Source organism: Pipistrellus kuhlii, unplaced genomic scaffold (genome assembly GCF_014108245.1).
Source record: "Pipistrellus kuhlii isolate mPipKuh1 unplaced genomic scaffold, mPipKuh1.p scaffold_m20_p_31, whole genome shotgun sequence".
NCBI lineage: Eukaryota > Metazoa > Chordata > Mammalia > Chiroptera > Vespertilionidae > Pipistrellus > Pipistrellus kuhlii.
The window spans coordinates 690503-703686 of NW_023425531.1; positions in this window are offsets into that span (position 1 = coordinate 690503).

The following is a 13184-nucleotide window of genomic DNA, read 5'->3' on the forward strand; positions in this document are numbered from 1 at the left end:
CTTTCAGTGAGGTTGACTGGGGAAGGACCCTACATCCAAGCCCATGTCACTGGCAGTGTCCGTTCCTGTGGGGTGAGGCCTCAGCCCCTCTCTGTGGCCATGCACACATGTGGTCAGGCTTCTTCAAAGCCACCAAGGCAGTCTCTCAGCAAGGCAATGTCGCATTTGTGTGCAATCATGCCACTTTTGCCATGCTCTGTGGGTTAGAAGCAATCACAGGCCCACCCACACTCCAGGGCATGCATGCCACAGTGGGGTCGGGCTCCCCCTCAGCGCCTGCCTACCTGCTGCAGGAAGTGAGGGAAATATGAGACCATGGTAAGTTCACTGAAGAGTGCAAAAGGGTCATAAGTAGCTGGGAAGGCCGTGTTTGCCACAGTGACCTGAGTTTTCGCTGAACCCAAGGATGTGAAGAGGCCACCATGTCAAGAGCTGGGGTGGGGACACAGCAACACAAAGGCCACACTGGGAGGGGCTTCCCACATTTAAGAAAGTGTGTGTGTGTGGGGGGGGGGGAGGAATCTGGTGAGCAGACTGTAATGGGGAGAGAGGAGCCCATTATGCAGGGCCTCACAGAGAAGAACCTAACACTAAAGAGAAAGGGAAGATGGTGAAGAATCTGACACATCACAGTGAGAGACACAATCACTGGCCGACAGGTTGGGGCAGAGGCTGGCTGGGAGGTCTGTGAGGCCAGAGGAGGGGGGTGGGGGGGGGGGGTGTTGGAGAGCCGGTGCCAGAGCTGGGCTGCAGTGGTTGGGGAGGCAAGGGCACAAAGATGCACCTCATTTGTAACAGGAGCTGGTGGGGAGGCAGTGGCTCTGTTTTCGAGGTGGCGGCTGTGATCCAGTCTGCTCTGCTCACTGAAGCCAGGCTTCCGCTGATTCCCAGAAGCATCGGAAGTGGCGTGGAGCCGGTGCGGCTGGGATGCGAGGTTGGGGAGTGTTTACAGTGCTGGGAATTTTCCTATGGAATGGTCTAAGGGTAGCCAAGAGTTCATTTTATTTTTATTTCTCAAAATTTAAAACTTCTTTATGGACATGGAAAAACCTACCCATAATAATACCTGCAGCTCAGTGAGTTCAGAGGTGAGTACGTGACATGAAACCACTGCCTCAGTACACGGCCAGCACAGCCAGCCCCGCCCAGCGGCCCCCTCGCCCCTCCTCCCGCTGGGTCTGTGGAAAGGACCCGCAGTCAGCGGGGGCTCACCGGGCTTGGAGCCCGCAGGGCCGGGGCGGGGAGAGAGGCCACTGAGACACCTCCTGACTAACCGCCAGGACCAGAGCGGACACCTCCCGGCCTGGGATCCACAGGGCCAGCTGGTGCCTCCTGCCCCGGCTGCTGCCCACACCCTCCCCTCTGCCCTGGTGGGAAGGAGCGGAGACCTGGTGGGGTGGGGTAACATCCTAACTTCTACTCTGAGTCAAGCTCCTTTGACCTACATTTTTGGTAAAACTCCTTCCGGAGTACCAGCGGGAATTCACAGGTGGACGGAGCCGGAATCCGGGCTCTTGGGCCGTGAGGGAGCCAAAGCAAAATGAATAGGTTAACAAAGCATCTTATTTCTGGTTTATACAACTTTGGCTGTTCATCCACAGAAAAGCTTACAGAGAAGTTGATGTATTCTTATAGATGCAAGTTATATCACAGACGTTTTCCTAAAAGTAAAGGTTCTTTAAGCCCGAATCAGTTTGGATGCTTTTACAGTACCTGCAGACAAAAGGCCTCTCTCTCTTTTTTTCCTTTTTTAAAAATCCTCATCTGAGGATATTTTCCCATTGATTTCCAGACAGAGTGGACAGAGAGAGGAAAAGACAGGGACATCGATGTGAGAGAAACACATCAATTGGTTACCTCTTGCATGCACCTGGACCAGGGCCAGGGCCAGGGAGGAGCCTGCAACCCAGGTACATGGCCTTGACCAGAGCTGAGCCCAGGACCCTTGGGTTCGCAGTCTGACACAGTCCACTGAGCCACACCAGCGAGGGAGGCTCCTCTGTAAGAACTCTGAACAGCTCAGTAACATGGAGTCCAAAGCAAGTGGTCCCAGGTGACTGAGGAAAAGTGTCATTGTGTTTGGCTGTTAACACAGAAAGTGAGCCTGGTGAATAGGGACAGCTTTACAGCCACTCCAGGCACCTAAGTGAGCCTTCCAATCTCCCCGGGAACCACTGGCCAGTCCCCCCAGATTAATGGGGCGGGGGAGGGTGTGTGTGTACCCAGTGACGGGGAATTCCCCACATGGAAGCCAGATGATGACGCAAAACTGTGAGGCATGTTCATTTCAGAAGTCCCTGGTGGTTACTATAGGCTGTAAGACTGCCGCGCAGGCCTCCCCTGAGCCTGTAGGCCAGCCATCATCCACCCGCTTCAGGTCATGAACCAGGCTAAAGGAGGCATGGACGACCAGCCTTTGGGTTGGACAACTGAGTCCCACGGCACTAGGAAGCCTCATTCCTAGGATGTCTCAGTGTCAGCATTTGTCTTGCTAAACAGGGTGGACCACTGTGGGTGGGGCAAGACCATCACATTAGGTGGCATTCAAAGTCAAATTATTATTCTTAAAAAAATATTCTGGATCCAAGTCGCCTTGCTGCTTGTCTTAAATTTTGCTTTTCTGCATCTAGTATAACATTTACATACCAGGAGCAAAAGCAACAATACTAACCCAGGAACATCAATTAGGAACAGAAAATTTCTAATACCAGACAAGGAAGGGTCCGAGGGGAACAAGCATCCCAGCCAACCAAATCCCTTTATATGTATCATAATTTTTATTAAGCTAATGCTATGCTTTCCTCCTTCATCCACTATCACTCATACCTTATGTTGTGTTTGGCCAGATGAATGAAGACTCGGCCATTCATTTTCCAGAAGCTCTGCCTTTTCTTCTGGGCAGTTAGTTTCCATAGAAATGACTTCATGAGGAGGATTAAGTTCAATTTCCCAATACATTGGATTTTCACTATCAATATTATCATAGGTTTTATGAACCTCAGGCAAAGTTATTGGCCTATACAATGTTTCCCAAACTTCTGACATATGTGTACTCCTTCTATAATTTTTGTAACGCTGAGTACCCCTCGTACTCATGAGAACGTAGAATTAGGCGCAGCTAAGCACGGTGCAGTGCATATCCCCACCAAACTCCGGTGCAACGCGTATCCCCACCAAACTCTTCTCGTACCCCTGGGGGTATGCGTGCCACACTTTGGGAAACGCTGGTCTATAATTTCAGTATGATGCCATATTCCAGTAGTATTTAATGTTAATTTGGTGCTATTACAACATAATCCATTTAGGATAACAGAAGAATTTTCTAACCTTTCCCAACAAAAATGCCCCTTTCCCATATACCATGTATCGTACTTTGTTGGGGTGGATACAACAGGCCAGAATTGGGTGAGTTCAGTATTCCATATAGATTAGGGGGCAGAACCATTCACCTTTCCGATTTTCACAAGTAGTGAGATGGGTTCTCACTGTTTATTACTTTTAAATATGGCCCATCTACTTCCCATTGTTGAGGATGGTCCCATACCAGCCAGTTGAACTTCTGGGAATGTAAGCTTAGGATCTAATGGCCCCTGTGCTTTTAAAACAATGTTGTAGATCACATTTCCCATCCAAAATTTTCCAAATTCCAGGGGAATCGTATGGCTGCCAAAAGTACCTGACCTGGGCTGCTGCTCCCAGTGGAGTTGGCCATTGTTTTGTAGCTGCTTTAGATTTCTTGCATTAGCACACAGTTGGCACACTGTGGCTCACGAGCCACATGCGGCTCTTTGGCCCCTTGAGTGTGGCTCTTCCACAAAATACCATGGCCTAGGCAAGTCTATTTTGAAGAAGTGGCATTAGAAGAAGTTCAAGTTTAAAAAATTTGGTTCTCAAAAGAAATTTCAATCGTTGTACTGTTGATATTTGGCTCTGTTGACTAATGAGTTTGCCGACCACTGGCATAGACAACAGTCCCAGTTGAGTTAGTGCACAGGACGTTCCCATTGCTGGGTTGTGCATGCGTTTTTATAGTCTGTCCAGTCTGTTCTATCCCTTGAGCTAAGGCTTTATTGTCTTTCCATGCTGCTTCCCACCCTGTCCTTCTTCCTGAACCAGCATTCCTTCTATATGACCTATTTGAGATAGTCTTTTTCTAATGAATGATGCTCTTCATTAGCTGCAAGTTCAGCTTGTCCCAGAATACCAAGGCCAGCCCCTTCTCCTCCAAGTATTCCTCTTTTGATTCTTTTAGGGGGCCAATGTTATTGAATCCACCAGGAATGTTGTCGCCATTGGGTTGCTATGGCTTGGGAACAGTTAGGGTACACTGAGTGGACCCAAAAATGTTGTTTTACATGTCACAGTTAAATAGGTGGAGGTGGCCCCCAAATGAACTAAAGTTTGAGTATGGGGCTTCCCACAAGCGTCCAGGACACAAGGGTAGTGGGGTAGTTACAGACATATCTACCCACCAAATGATCCCAATAATTTCTGAAATGGGATCCATTGATTTTTTTTTTCTTGTTTCACAGACATCCAGCCACAAGAGCATGGCTGGTGAGTCTGAGGACAAGATATACTATGACAGATAGAACAGGCTGCTGCAAGCCTTTATCCATAATTTCCAGGTATTTTTCTTAGCTATTCATCCACCATCTCTATAGCTATACAATACTCATCCAGATTAAATCCATATACAATCCTACTAGGGGAATTATCAGGGAGGTGTTCTTTAGAGGTATTTGCCCAAATGGGTCCTTTATAGTAGATATAGCCTGAAAACAAATGGACCAAAGCTTATATTGATAGTAAGAGAAGACCAATGTGTGGCCAACAAAGCATTGACTTCATTATCACTGATAATCTATGTATATAAAAGGCTAAATAATTGACTGTCTATCCATTCAACTCTAAGACTGACTGACCCGCTGGTACATATGACATGCACTGGCAATTTAAAAATAAACGTTGACTCACACATGCGAAATATATATAAAGCTCTCACTGGTGCCAATCTAGACTGAGTTGGAATATTTCTACCTAAACCCAGCTGGCCCACTGCCCACATCCCCTCCCCATGGTTGGCCCCACCCTGATCAGCCCCTACCGTCCCATCAGCCTGTGGCACCTCCCCCCAGCCAGCTCTGCCTCCAATTGGCACCCCCCACACCAATTGGTGGGCTGGCCAACCAACTGCCCATGGCCTCTCCTGTGGCCCCATTTGGGGTTGTGGCTGGCTGATCCACTGGCCACAGCCACTTTCCATGGCAGCCCTGCCTCCAGTCAGCGCCCTCATCCAAATTGGGTTTAGCCCCCACCATCCCATCAGCCCACAGCCCCTCCCTGCAGCTGGCCTGGCCCTGATCTTCCAATTGGGGCCAGGAGAACTGGACATCACCTGTGCATGAATTCGTGCACTGGGCCTCTAGTAAAAGATAATCTTTTATTGAGTTAATAAAAAGCAAAGAACATTCTGGTATCTGGATAACTTGACTGTTCAATGCAACCTGCTTAGCTGCAGCATCAGCAAAGTGATTTCCTTTTGCTTCCATGGTGGTAGCTTTAGAATGCCCTGGGATTTTTATAATTGCCAATTGTTTTGGTTGCTGTATGCTAATATAAATTCTGCAACCAGTTTTTCATTTTTAAGAAAATATTTCTATTGATTTCAGAGATGAAGAGAGAAAAACATCAATGATGAGAAAGAATCACTCATAGGCTGTCTCCTGCTCACCTGCTACTGGGGACTGAGCCCACAGCCCTGACCATGGAATCAAACCCAAACCGTGACTCCCTGGTTTGTAGGAGGTTGAAGCTCAACCACTGAGCCAGATTGGCCAGGCCAGTTTTCCACTTTTTATGTGCTTCCCAGAGGAAGTTAAGAAGCCTCACTGCTTCCATAACATTCCAAAGTTGCAGGAGGCTAATTCCAGCATGCCATAAATGCAAGAAGTTTCATGAAAAGGTTGATGGATGCTTGGGGCTTACTCAGCAGGGCTGAATACATGGCTGAGGGCATTTCCCCACACCTGAAAAGGATGCATAAATGATAGCTTGCTACCAGACAGCCGAAGGCATTTTAATCTACATGTTATTGCCTCCTGCTGGCCAAACACTGAACAGCTGAAGGCAGTTTCCCCAATCTGACAATGGATTCTGTATACTAAACCTTTCCTTTTCTTTATTAAATTTTATTGATTTTTCACAGAGAGGAAGGGAGAGAGATAGAGAGCTAGAAACATCGATGAGAGAGAATCATTGATTAGCTGCCTCCTGCACACCCCCTACTGGGGATGTACCCGCAACCAATGTACATGCCCTTGACCGGAATCAAACCTGGGACCTTTCAGTCCACAGACCAAAGCTCTATCCATTGAGCCAAACCGGTTTCAGCTAAACCTTTCCTTTCATATGTATATATGCATTGCCTTATGTTAATAAAGAGCCAGGGGTCCTCAGACAGACAGAACTTGGTTCCTACAGTTAACCTCCTCTGGCTCCCCATGGATTACAAATTTATATTATATTCCTAGTCTCTTTATTAATTTACAGCAGTCCCTTCTCCAGATTTTTTGAACTCTAACAGCAGCAGAGAAAGACCAAGATTTCGATAAAAGTCATGAGCTACACAAAATGCATAGTGACTATCAGTGTAAATATTGGCTACTTGACCTTTGGCCAACTGACAAGCCTGAGTTAGAGCAATTAGTTCAGCTTGCTGGGCAGATCTGATTTCAGGCAGATAAGAACTTTCAATTATGTCCACCATGGAAGTTAGTGCATATCCAGCTCAGAAATGTCCCTGTTTATCTTTTAGTTAAGATCCATCTGTGAACCAAATTAAGTGAGTATTATCCACAGGAGTTTCCTGGAAATAATTTCTAGGAGCAAGAAGGTGGTCAACAAGTAAAACACAATTGTGGGTGTCTGCATCCTCTGGTGAGGGTCACAGAGTGTCAGGGTTAAGGCGACTGCACTAGTTAAAGTGTCTGTAGGAATTACAAGCATGGGGAAGTAGGCACTGGATAATTACTATAGGTTACAAGTCATGCAAGCAGGGGGGTGGGAGGGGTGGGGAGGGGGATGGAATGTTGCCAGAGGGCGGGTGTCCTCAGGCACTCCAGGACCAGATTGCAGGTATGATGGACTGGGCTGTAAAGAACAGGTGACTCCTGGACTAGATTGTTTCAGCCACGAGGTGGTAAACCTTTCCATAATGACAGGCAGTTCTGGGAAGGAGGATGGACTGCATTCCAATGTGAACTCCCATGTCCCAGGGCGTACAACTCCCAGCGAGGTGAGAGTGTGCTTCCTCTAATCGGAACAGAACCTTTTCTGAATTTACTAGAGGCTCAGTGCATGAAATTCATGCACAGGGATGGGGGGGGGGGGGGGGCCCTCAGCCCAGCCTGCACCCTCTCCAATCTGGGACCCTCAAGGGATGTCACACTATCAATGGGATTGGGCCTAAATGGGCAGTCAGACATTCCTCTCACAATCCAGAACTGCTGGCTTCCAACCACTTTCCTGTCTGCTTTCCCTAATTACTCCCCTGGCAGTTGATCAATGTCTAACTGCACCCCTGCCAGCCCCATTGCCCCCAACTGTCCTTCACTGCAGGCCTGGTCTCTCTCAACTGCTCTTCTCTGCTGGCCTGATCTCCCACAACTGCCCTCCCCTTGTGGCCATCTTGTGGTGGCCATCTTGTGTCCACATGGGGGCAGCCATCTTATGTGTTGGAGTGATGGTCAATGTTCATATTACCCTTTTATTACATAGGATTATTACTATTATATAGGATTTGGGTCAAACATATGATAATTGTAGGGAAGTAAAATCTCAACTGATTGAGAAAATGGCAGTTTTACCATTTATTTTATTACTAGAGGCCCGGTGCATGAAATTCATGCACAGGGGTGGGGGTATATCCCTCAGACCAGCCTGTGCCTTCTCCAATCCAGGGCCCCTTAAAGGATGTTCAACTGCCCATTTAGGCTCGATCTTCTCACAGTCCAGAACTGCTGGATCCCAACTGCTCGCCTGCCTGCCTTCCTGATTGCCCCTAACTGCTTCTGCCTGCCAGCCTGATCACCTCCTAACCACTCCCCTGACAGCCTGATTGATGCCTAACTTCTCCCCTGCCAGCCTGTTTGTCCTTAACTTCCCTCCCCTGCAGGCCTGGTCCCCCCAACTGCTCTCCCCTGCAGGCCTGGGTCCCCCCCAACTGCCTTTCCCTGCAGGCCTGGTCACCCCTAACTTCTCTCCTCTGCCAGCCTGGTCACCCCTAATCGCCCTCCCCTATAGGCTAGATTGGCCTCAACTACTCTCCCTTGCAGGCCTGGTTCCTCCCAACTGCCCTCCCCTGCTGGCCATCTTGTGGTGGCCATCTTGTGTCCACATGGAATCAGTATTTTTGACCACATGGGGGCAGCCATCTTGTGTGTTGGAGTGACAGTCACTTTGCATATTACTCTTTTATTGGATAGAATAGAGGCCTGGTGCATGGGTGGGGGCTAGCTGGTTTGCCCTGAAGGGTATCCCAGATCAGGGTGGGGGTTCCCTTGGGGCGTGGGGTGGCCTGGGCGAGGGGCCTGTGGTGGTTTGCAGGCTGGCCATGCCCCTAGGCGACCCAAGTGGAGGCCCTGGTATCTGGAGTTTATTTACCTTCTACAATTGAAACTTTGTAGCCTGGAGCGGAGCCGGAGCCAAGCCTCCTGCTTTCTCTGTGGAAGCAGCAATTTCTGTTTGGATTTATTTACCTTCTATAATTGAAACTTTGTAGCCTGGAGTGAAGGCCTGAGCCGGCCAGGGCTGCAGAAGCTTGGATTCCTCCATCACCAGGAGCAACCCTAGCCTCCTGCTATTCCAGCTCTGTGGCCATAGCCATTTCTGTTTACCTTCTATAATTGAAACTTTGTAGCCTGGAGTGGAGGCCTAGGCTGGCTAGGGCAGGCAGAAAGCTTGGCTTCCTCCATTGCCAGGGAAACCCAAGCCTCCCTCCTGCTCTCTGTGGCTGCAGCCATCTTGGTTAGGTTTATTTGCATATTTGCTCCAGATTGGCTGGTGGGCATGGCTGGTGGGCATGGCTGGTGGGTGTAGTGATGGTCAATTTGCATATTATTCTTTTATTAGATAGGATTAAAGGGGAAGATATAAGTGTTAGGAATATAGGGCAATAAAATCCTTAATGGCCATTTGTAAGCTTCCTGCCATAGGAAAACAAAGACCAGGAAAACTTGCTGGACTCCAGGAGTCAGACCATATAAGGAATGGAAACTGTCCTAAAAACACAGGACAACACACCTGCGGTCCATCTGCATTCCAAGCCCACCAGCTCCACCCCCAAACCTACTGAAGACAAGAGCTTCCAGCTCCTAGGTGCTGCCAGCATCACTCCCATGTGCCCTCAGCTGGGCAGCCCTTCCCTTTGGGTATCCCATCCCTCAGCCCCTTTCCTTAAATAAATTCCATTTTCCTTCACCCACCGTCTGAGATGGCTACTTAGCCTACCCAAGCACTACCACATTAACATTTCTATAAGGGGTGTTAGGGTTAGGCTGGTACTGTGGGAGGTGAAAGAATTCACAACCAAGAGAAGAGAAAATCTATTTTACTTTCCAAGGGAGGAAAGGGTTGGAGTATTGCTAGTCGATACAGGGCGGGGAAGAAAGAGTGGCTTTCACTTTTAAAGAGCAAGCGGGTGGTGTTGTTAGGTAACAAGGAAGCACGGCAGGGAAGGGGACTGTGTTGAAATCTATCAGATACGGAGGTGAGGGTTTTCTTGGAAAGTTAGTTTCTTTGCCGTTTAGGAGATAGTTCCGGCAGATGTCCTAACAAAAGTTATGAAGAGTTTAAAAGAGTCTTTCCTGAAGGGGAGGGGGAGGAAGGAAATGAGGAGGAGGTGGGAGAGCTGTTAAAACAGAGGAGGTGGAGGTGGAAGAGAGTGTGCATTGAGAGTAGCTTACTTTTGTCCTGCAGTTTGAATAGAGGAGCTGTTTGAATCAGGGAGCCAACAATCTTGAGGTTTAACTATTAGGTGCCTCTGATAAGTTGTGGAAAGGCCTGTTTTCTGCCCTTCCCAGAGTATTGATGAAATTCATGGGTAACAGATTAGGGAGGTGGGAGAAAGTAAGGAAGGGAGATTGGTCAAAAAGTAAAACGAATATATACATACTTTTACATTGGTGGTTAGAGGATACGTAATAATTAACATTTACAGAATATAGAGATGGTATGCAGGAAACAAGAAAACAATGGGAGGGTCTATGGAATCATGTTCTGGTGGGAGATTATACCCTGAAGGGTCTGGCAAAGGGGATTATTAACACAAAATAGAGGCCCGGTGCATAAAATTCATGCATAGGGGTGGTCCCTCAGTCTGGCCTGCACCCTCTCAAAATTCAAGACCTCTTGGAGGATATCCGACTGCCAGTTTAGGCCCAATCCCTTGGGATCCCTGCAGATAGGGCCTAGACCAGCAGTCGGACATGCCTCTCAAAATCTGGGACCACTGGCCCCTAACCACTCACCTGCCTGCCTGATTGCCCCTAACCTCTCTGCTTGCCTGCCTGATTGCCCTTAACTGCCTCTGCCAGCATAATTGCCCCTAACTGCTCACTGGGGCACTGCTGACCAAGGTCAGGGTCAGTTCTGGTCTCTGGTTATTCTGGTCGTTCCACTGTTTTAGTCGCTGGGCTTTTATTCTATAGGATGTTAGACATGGTTCTTGAGTTCACAGCTAAGAACAACTCAGAGCCAAGAACTCTAATGCACGAGAAAGTATAGAGAAAGAAAGTCACAGAAGCAGAGGAAGTGAGTCATTTGGGCTGCATGAGCTCAGGAAACAAGTTACAGAGACAAAAGAAGGGTCCTTGGAGCTTAGAAGAAATAAAGGTAAGTGCCTGAGAAAGGCTAGGCAAGAGAGAGGGGGGGGGGGGGGGGGGGGGGGGGAAGAGAGCCCAGCCCGCGCTCACTGGGTTCTTCATTTTAAGGTGTTTTTTTTTTAAATATATATATATTATTGATTTTTATACAGAGAGGAAGGGAGAGGGATAGAGAGTTAGAAACATCGATGAGAGAGAAACATCAATCAGCTGCCTCCTGCACCTCCCCCACTAGGGATATGCCCACAACCAAGGTACATACATACCCCTTGACTGGAATTGGACCTGGACCCTTCAGTCCTCAGGCTGACACTCTATTCATTGAGCCAAACCGGCTTCGGCCATTTTAAGGGTTTTTGTCTCTTTTCCAGAGATGGGTGTCTAGGGGCTCTCAGGGGAGGTCTAATAGGATAATCACCAGCCTTCCAGGTGCCCGTTTGGGTCCTGGCCCACACCAGGGGAGGGGTCGATGGTCATTGCAGCTGGTCCTGCAGTCATTATGGTTCTGCTCCCTCTGGTTTTGCTGCTGTTTGGGGCTGGGAGCTGAGGCACAGCTGAGGCCTCAGGTCATCCCCTGTGGTCAGAGGCCTGAGGATTTGTTCCTGAGCGTATGATGCTGGTCAGACCGTCAGTATCCTGAGGGCTTTGTGCTGCAGGGAGGGGTCAGGTATGGGCTTGTGGGGAGTCTGTGAGGCTGTTTTGCTGTCTTTGTTGCTCCTAGGGGTGCAAAGGTCACCCTGGGATAATACCTGCACCTATGATCGTGGTTTCTCTAGCTTTTCTCATTGCTAAGCACCCTTGGGACATCCCAGAGCTGGCCTCTCTTCCTGCTGTGCTCACATCTGTCTGCCTGCCTGCTCCATCAGGGTCATCCTGACATGCCAAAGGTATGTTACTGTAGATGAAGCAAGATAATAGATAGGCTCAGTTAAGATAAAGATTGACCTTTGTCAGGGAAGATACCAGTGTAGCACATGACTACTGCCACGACTCTGTTAAGATGTTTTCACTTCAGACCATCCTCTGTGGTCACTTTAGGTCTCTGAGTTTGTACGGCTGCCATGCAGACCTCCCTGAGCTGTCAAGTTCAGTGTGTGGCCCTGTTCTGTCCACACTGTTATGTTGGTATTTATATGGCTCCACTGCTGACTGGGAAGCTCTTACACCAGTACCCCGAACCTCATTGGACACTCACATGTTTTCAAAGGAGGTTTTATCTGATTTACAGGATGCTCCATCTGCCCAAGGCCATGCAATGAGAAAGACATAGATCCAGAACCCCAACTCAGCTTTTGTTCTAGAGTCCTCCTTCTGCATCCCATAGACCCTCCTGAAGCAGAATGGGCAGGGGGAAAGGTGCATTTGAGGGGCTCCCCAAGGCACACAAGTCCATTCCCACCCCTGCAACCTCCATGGCACTGCCCAGTAGAGGAGAATCCCAAATGTCTTTCATCTACATCCTGGCACCTGGACGACAATTGCAGCCCATTGCTACTCCTAAGGGAGATTGCAGACTCTAGTTTGACTGAGGGAGCAGCCTTCTAGGATTTGAGCTTCACTAATCATCTCTGCTGACTAGACTGCCTCCCCCATGTACCTTCAAAAATTGAGAACGGGACTTGAATCAATTGCTCATTACTTGTTCCTGGAAACCACGGCCACAAGAGTCCACCCACTGTTGCTCCCAGCCAGCTCTCTTTCCTCTCACTGTTCTGCCTCAGCATTTGTGGCACACACAGCAGAACTGAGTCCCACTGTGGGGCAGCCTCGAGGTCCATGTCACCGTGATCCTGTGACTCCACACAACAGACCCCTTGTGGGTGAGTTGGAAAATATTTCCTAAGTAGACAACCTGGTTTCCTTCCCTCACAGAGAAGGGAAATGATGCCAAGAGTTGGGGGTGGCTTCCGTTGCCACCACCCATCTTGTATATTAAAGGAGTAGAAGGCATTGAAGTCACCTAAATGCACCCCCGGAGGGAGCTGTTCCTAGCTCCACTATTGGTTGAATTCTCTGGCACTGCCAAAGTTGGGGATGGGAGTCAGAAAAAACTAAGTGACAAGAAGCAATGGAGCCAAAACTGGTTTGGCTCAATGGATAGAGCGTCGGCTTGGGGATTGAAAGGTCCCGGGTTTGATTCCGGTCAAGGGCATGTACCTTGGTTGCGGGCATATCCCCAGTAGGGGGTGTGCAAGAGGCAGCTGATCAATGACTCTCTCTCATCAATGTTTCTAATTCTTTCTCTCCCTTCCTCTCTGTACAAAATCAATATATTAAAAAAAGAAAAAAAAGAAAAAAGAG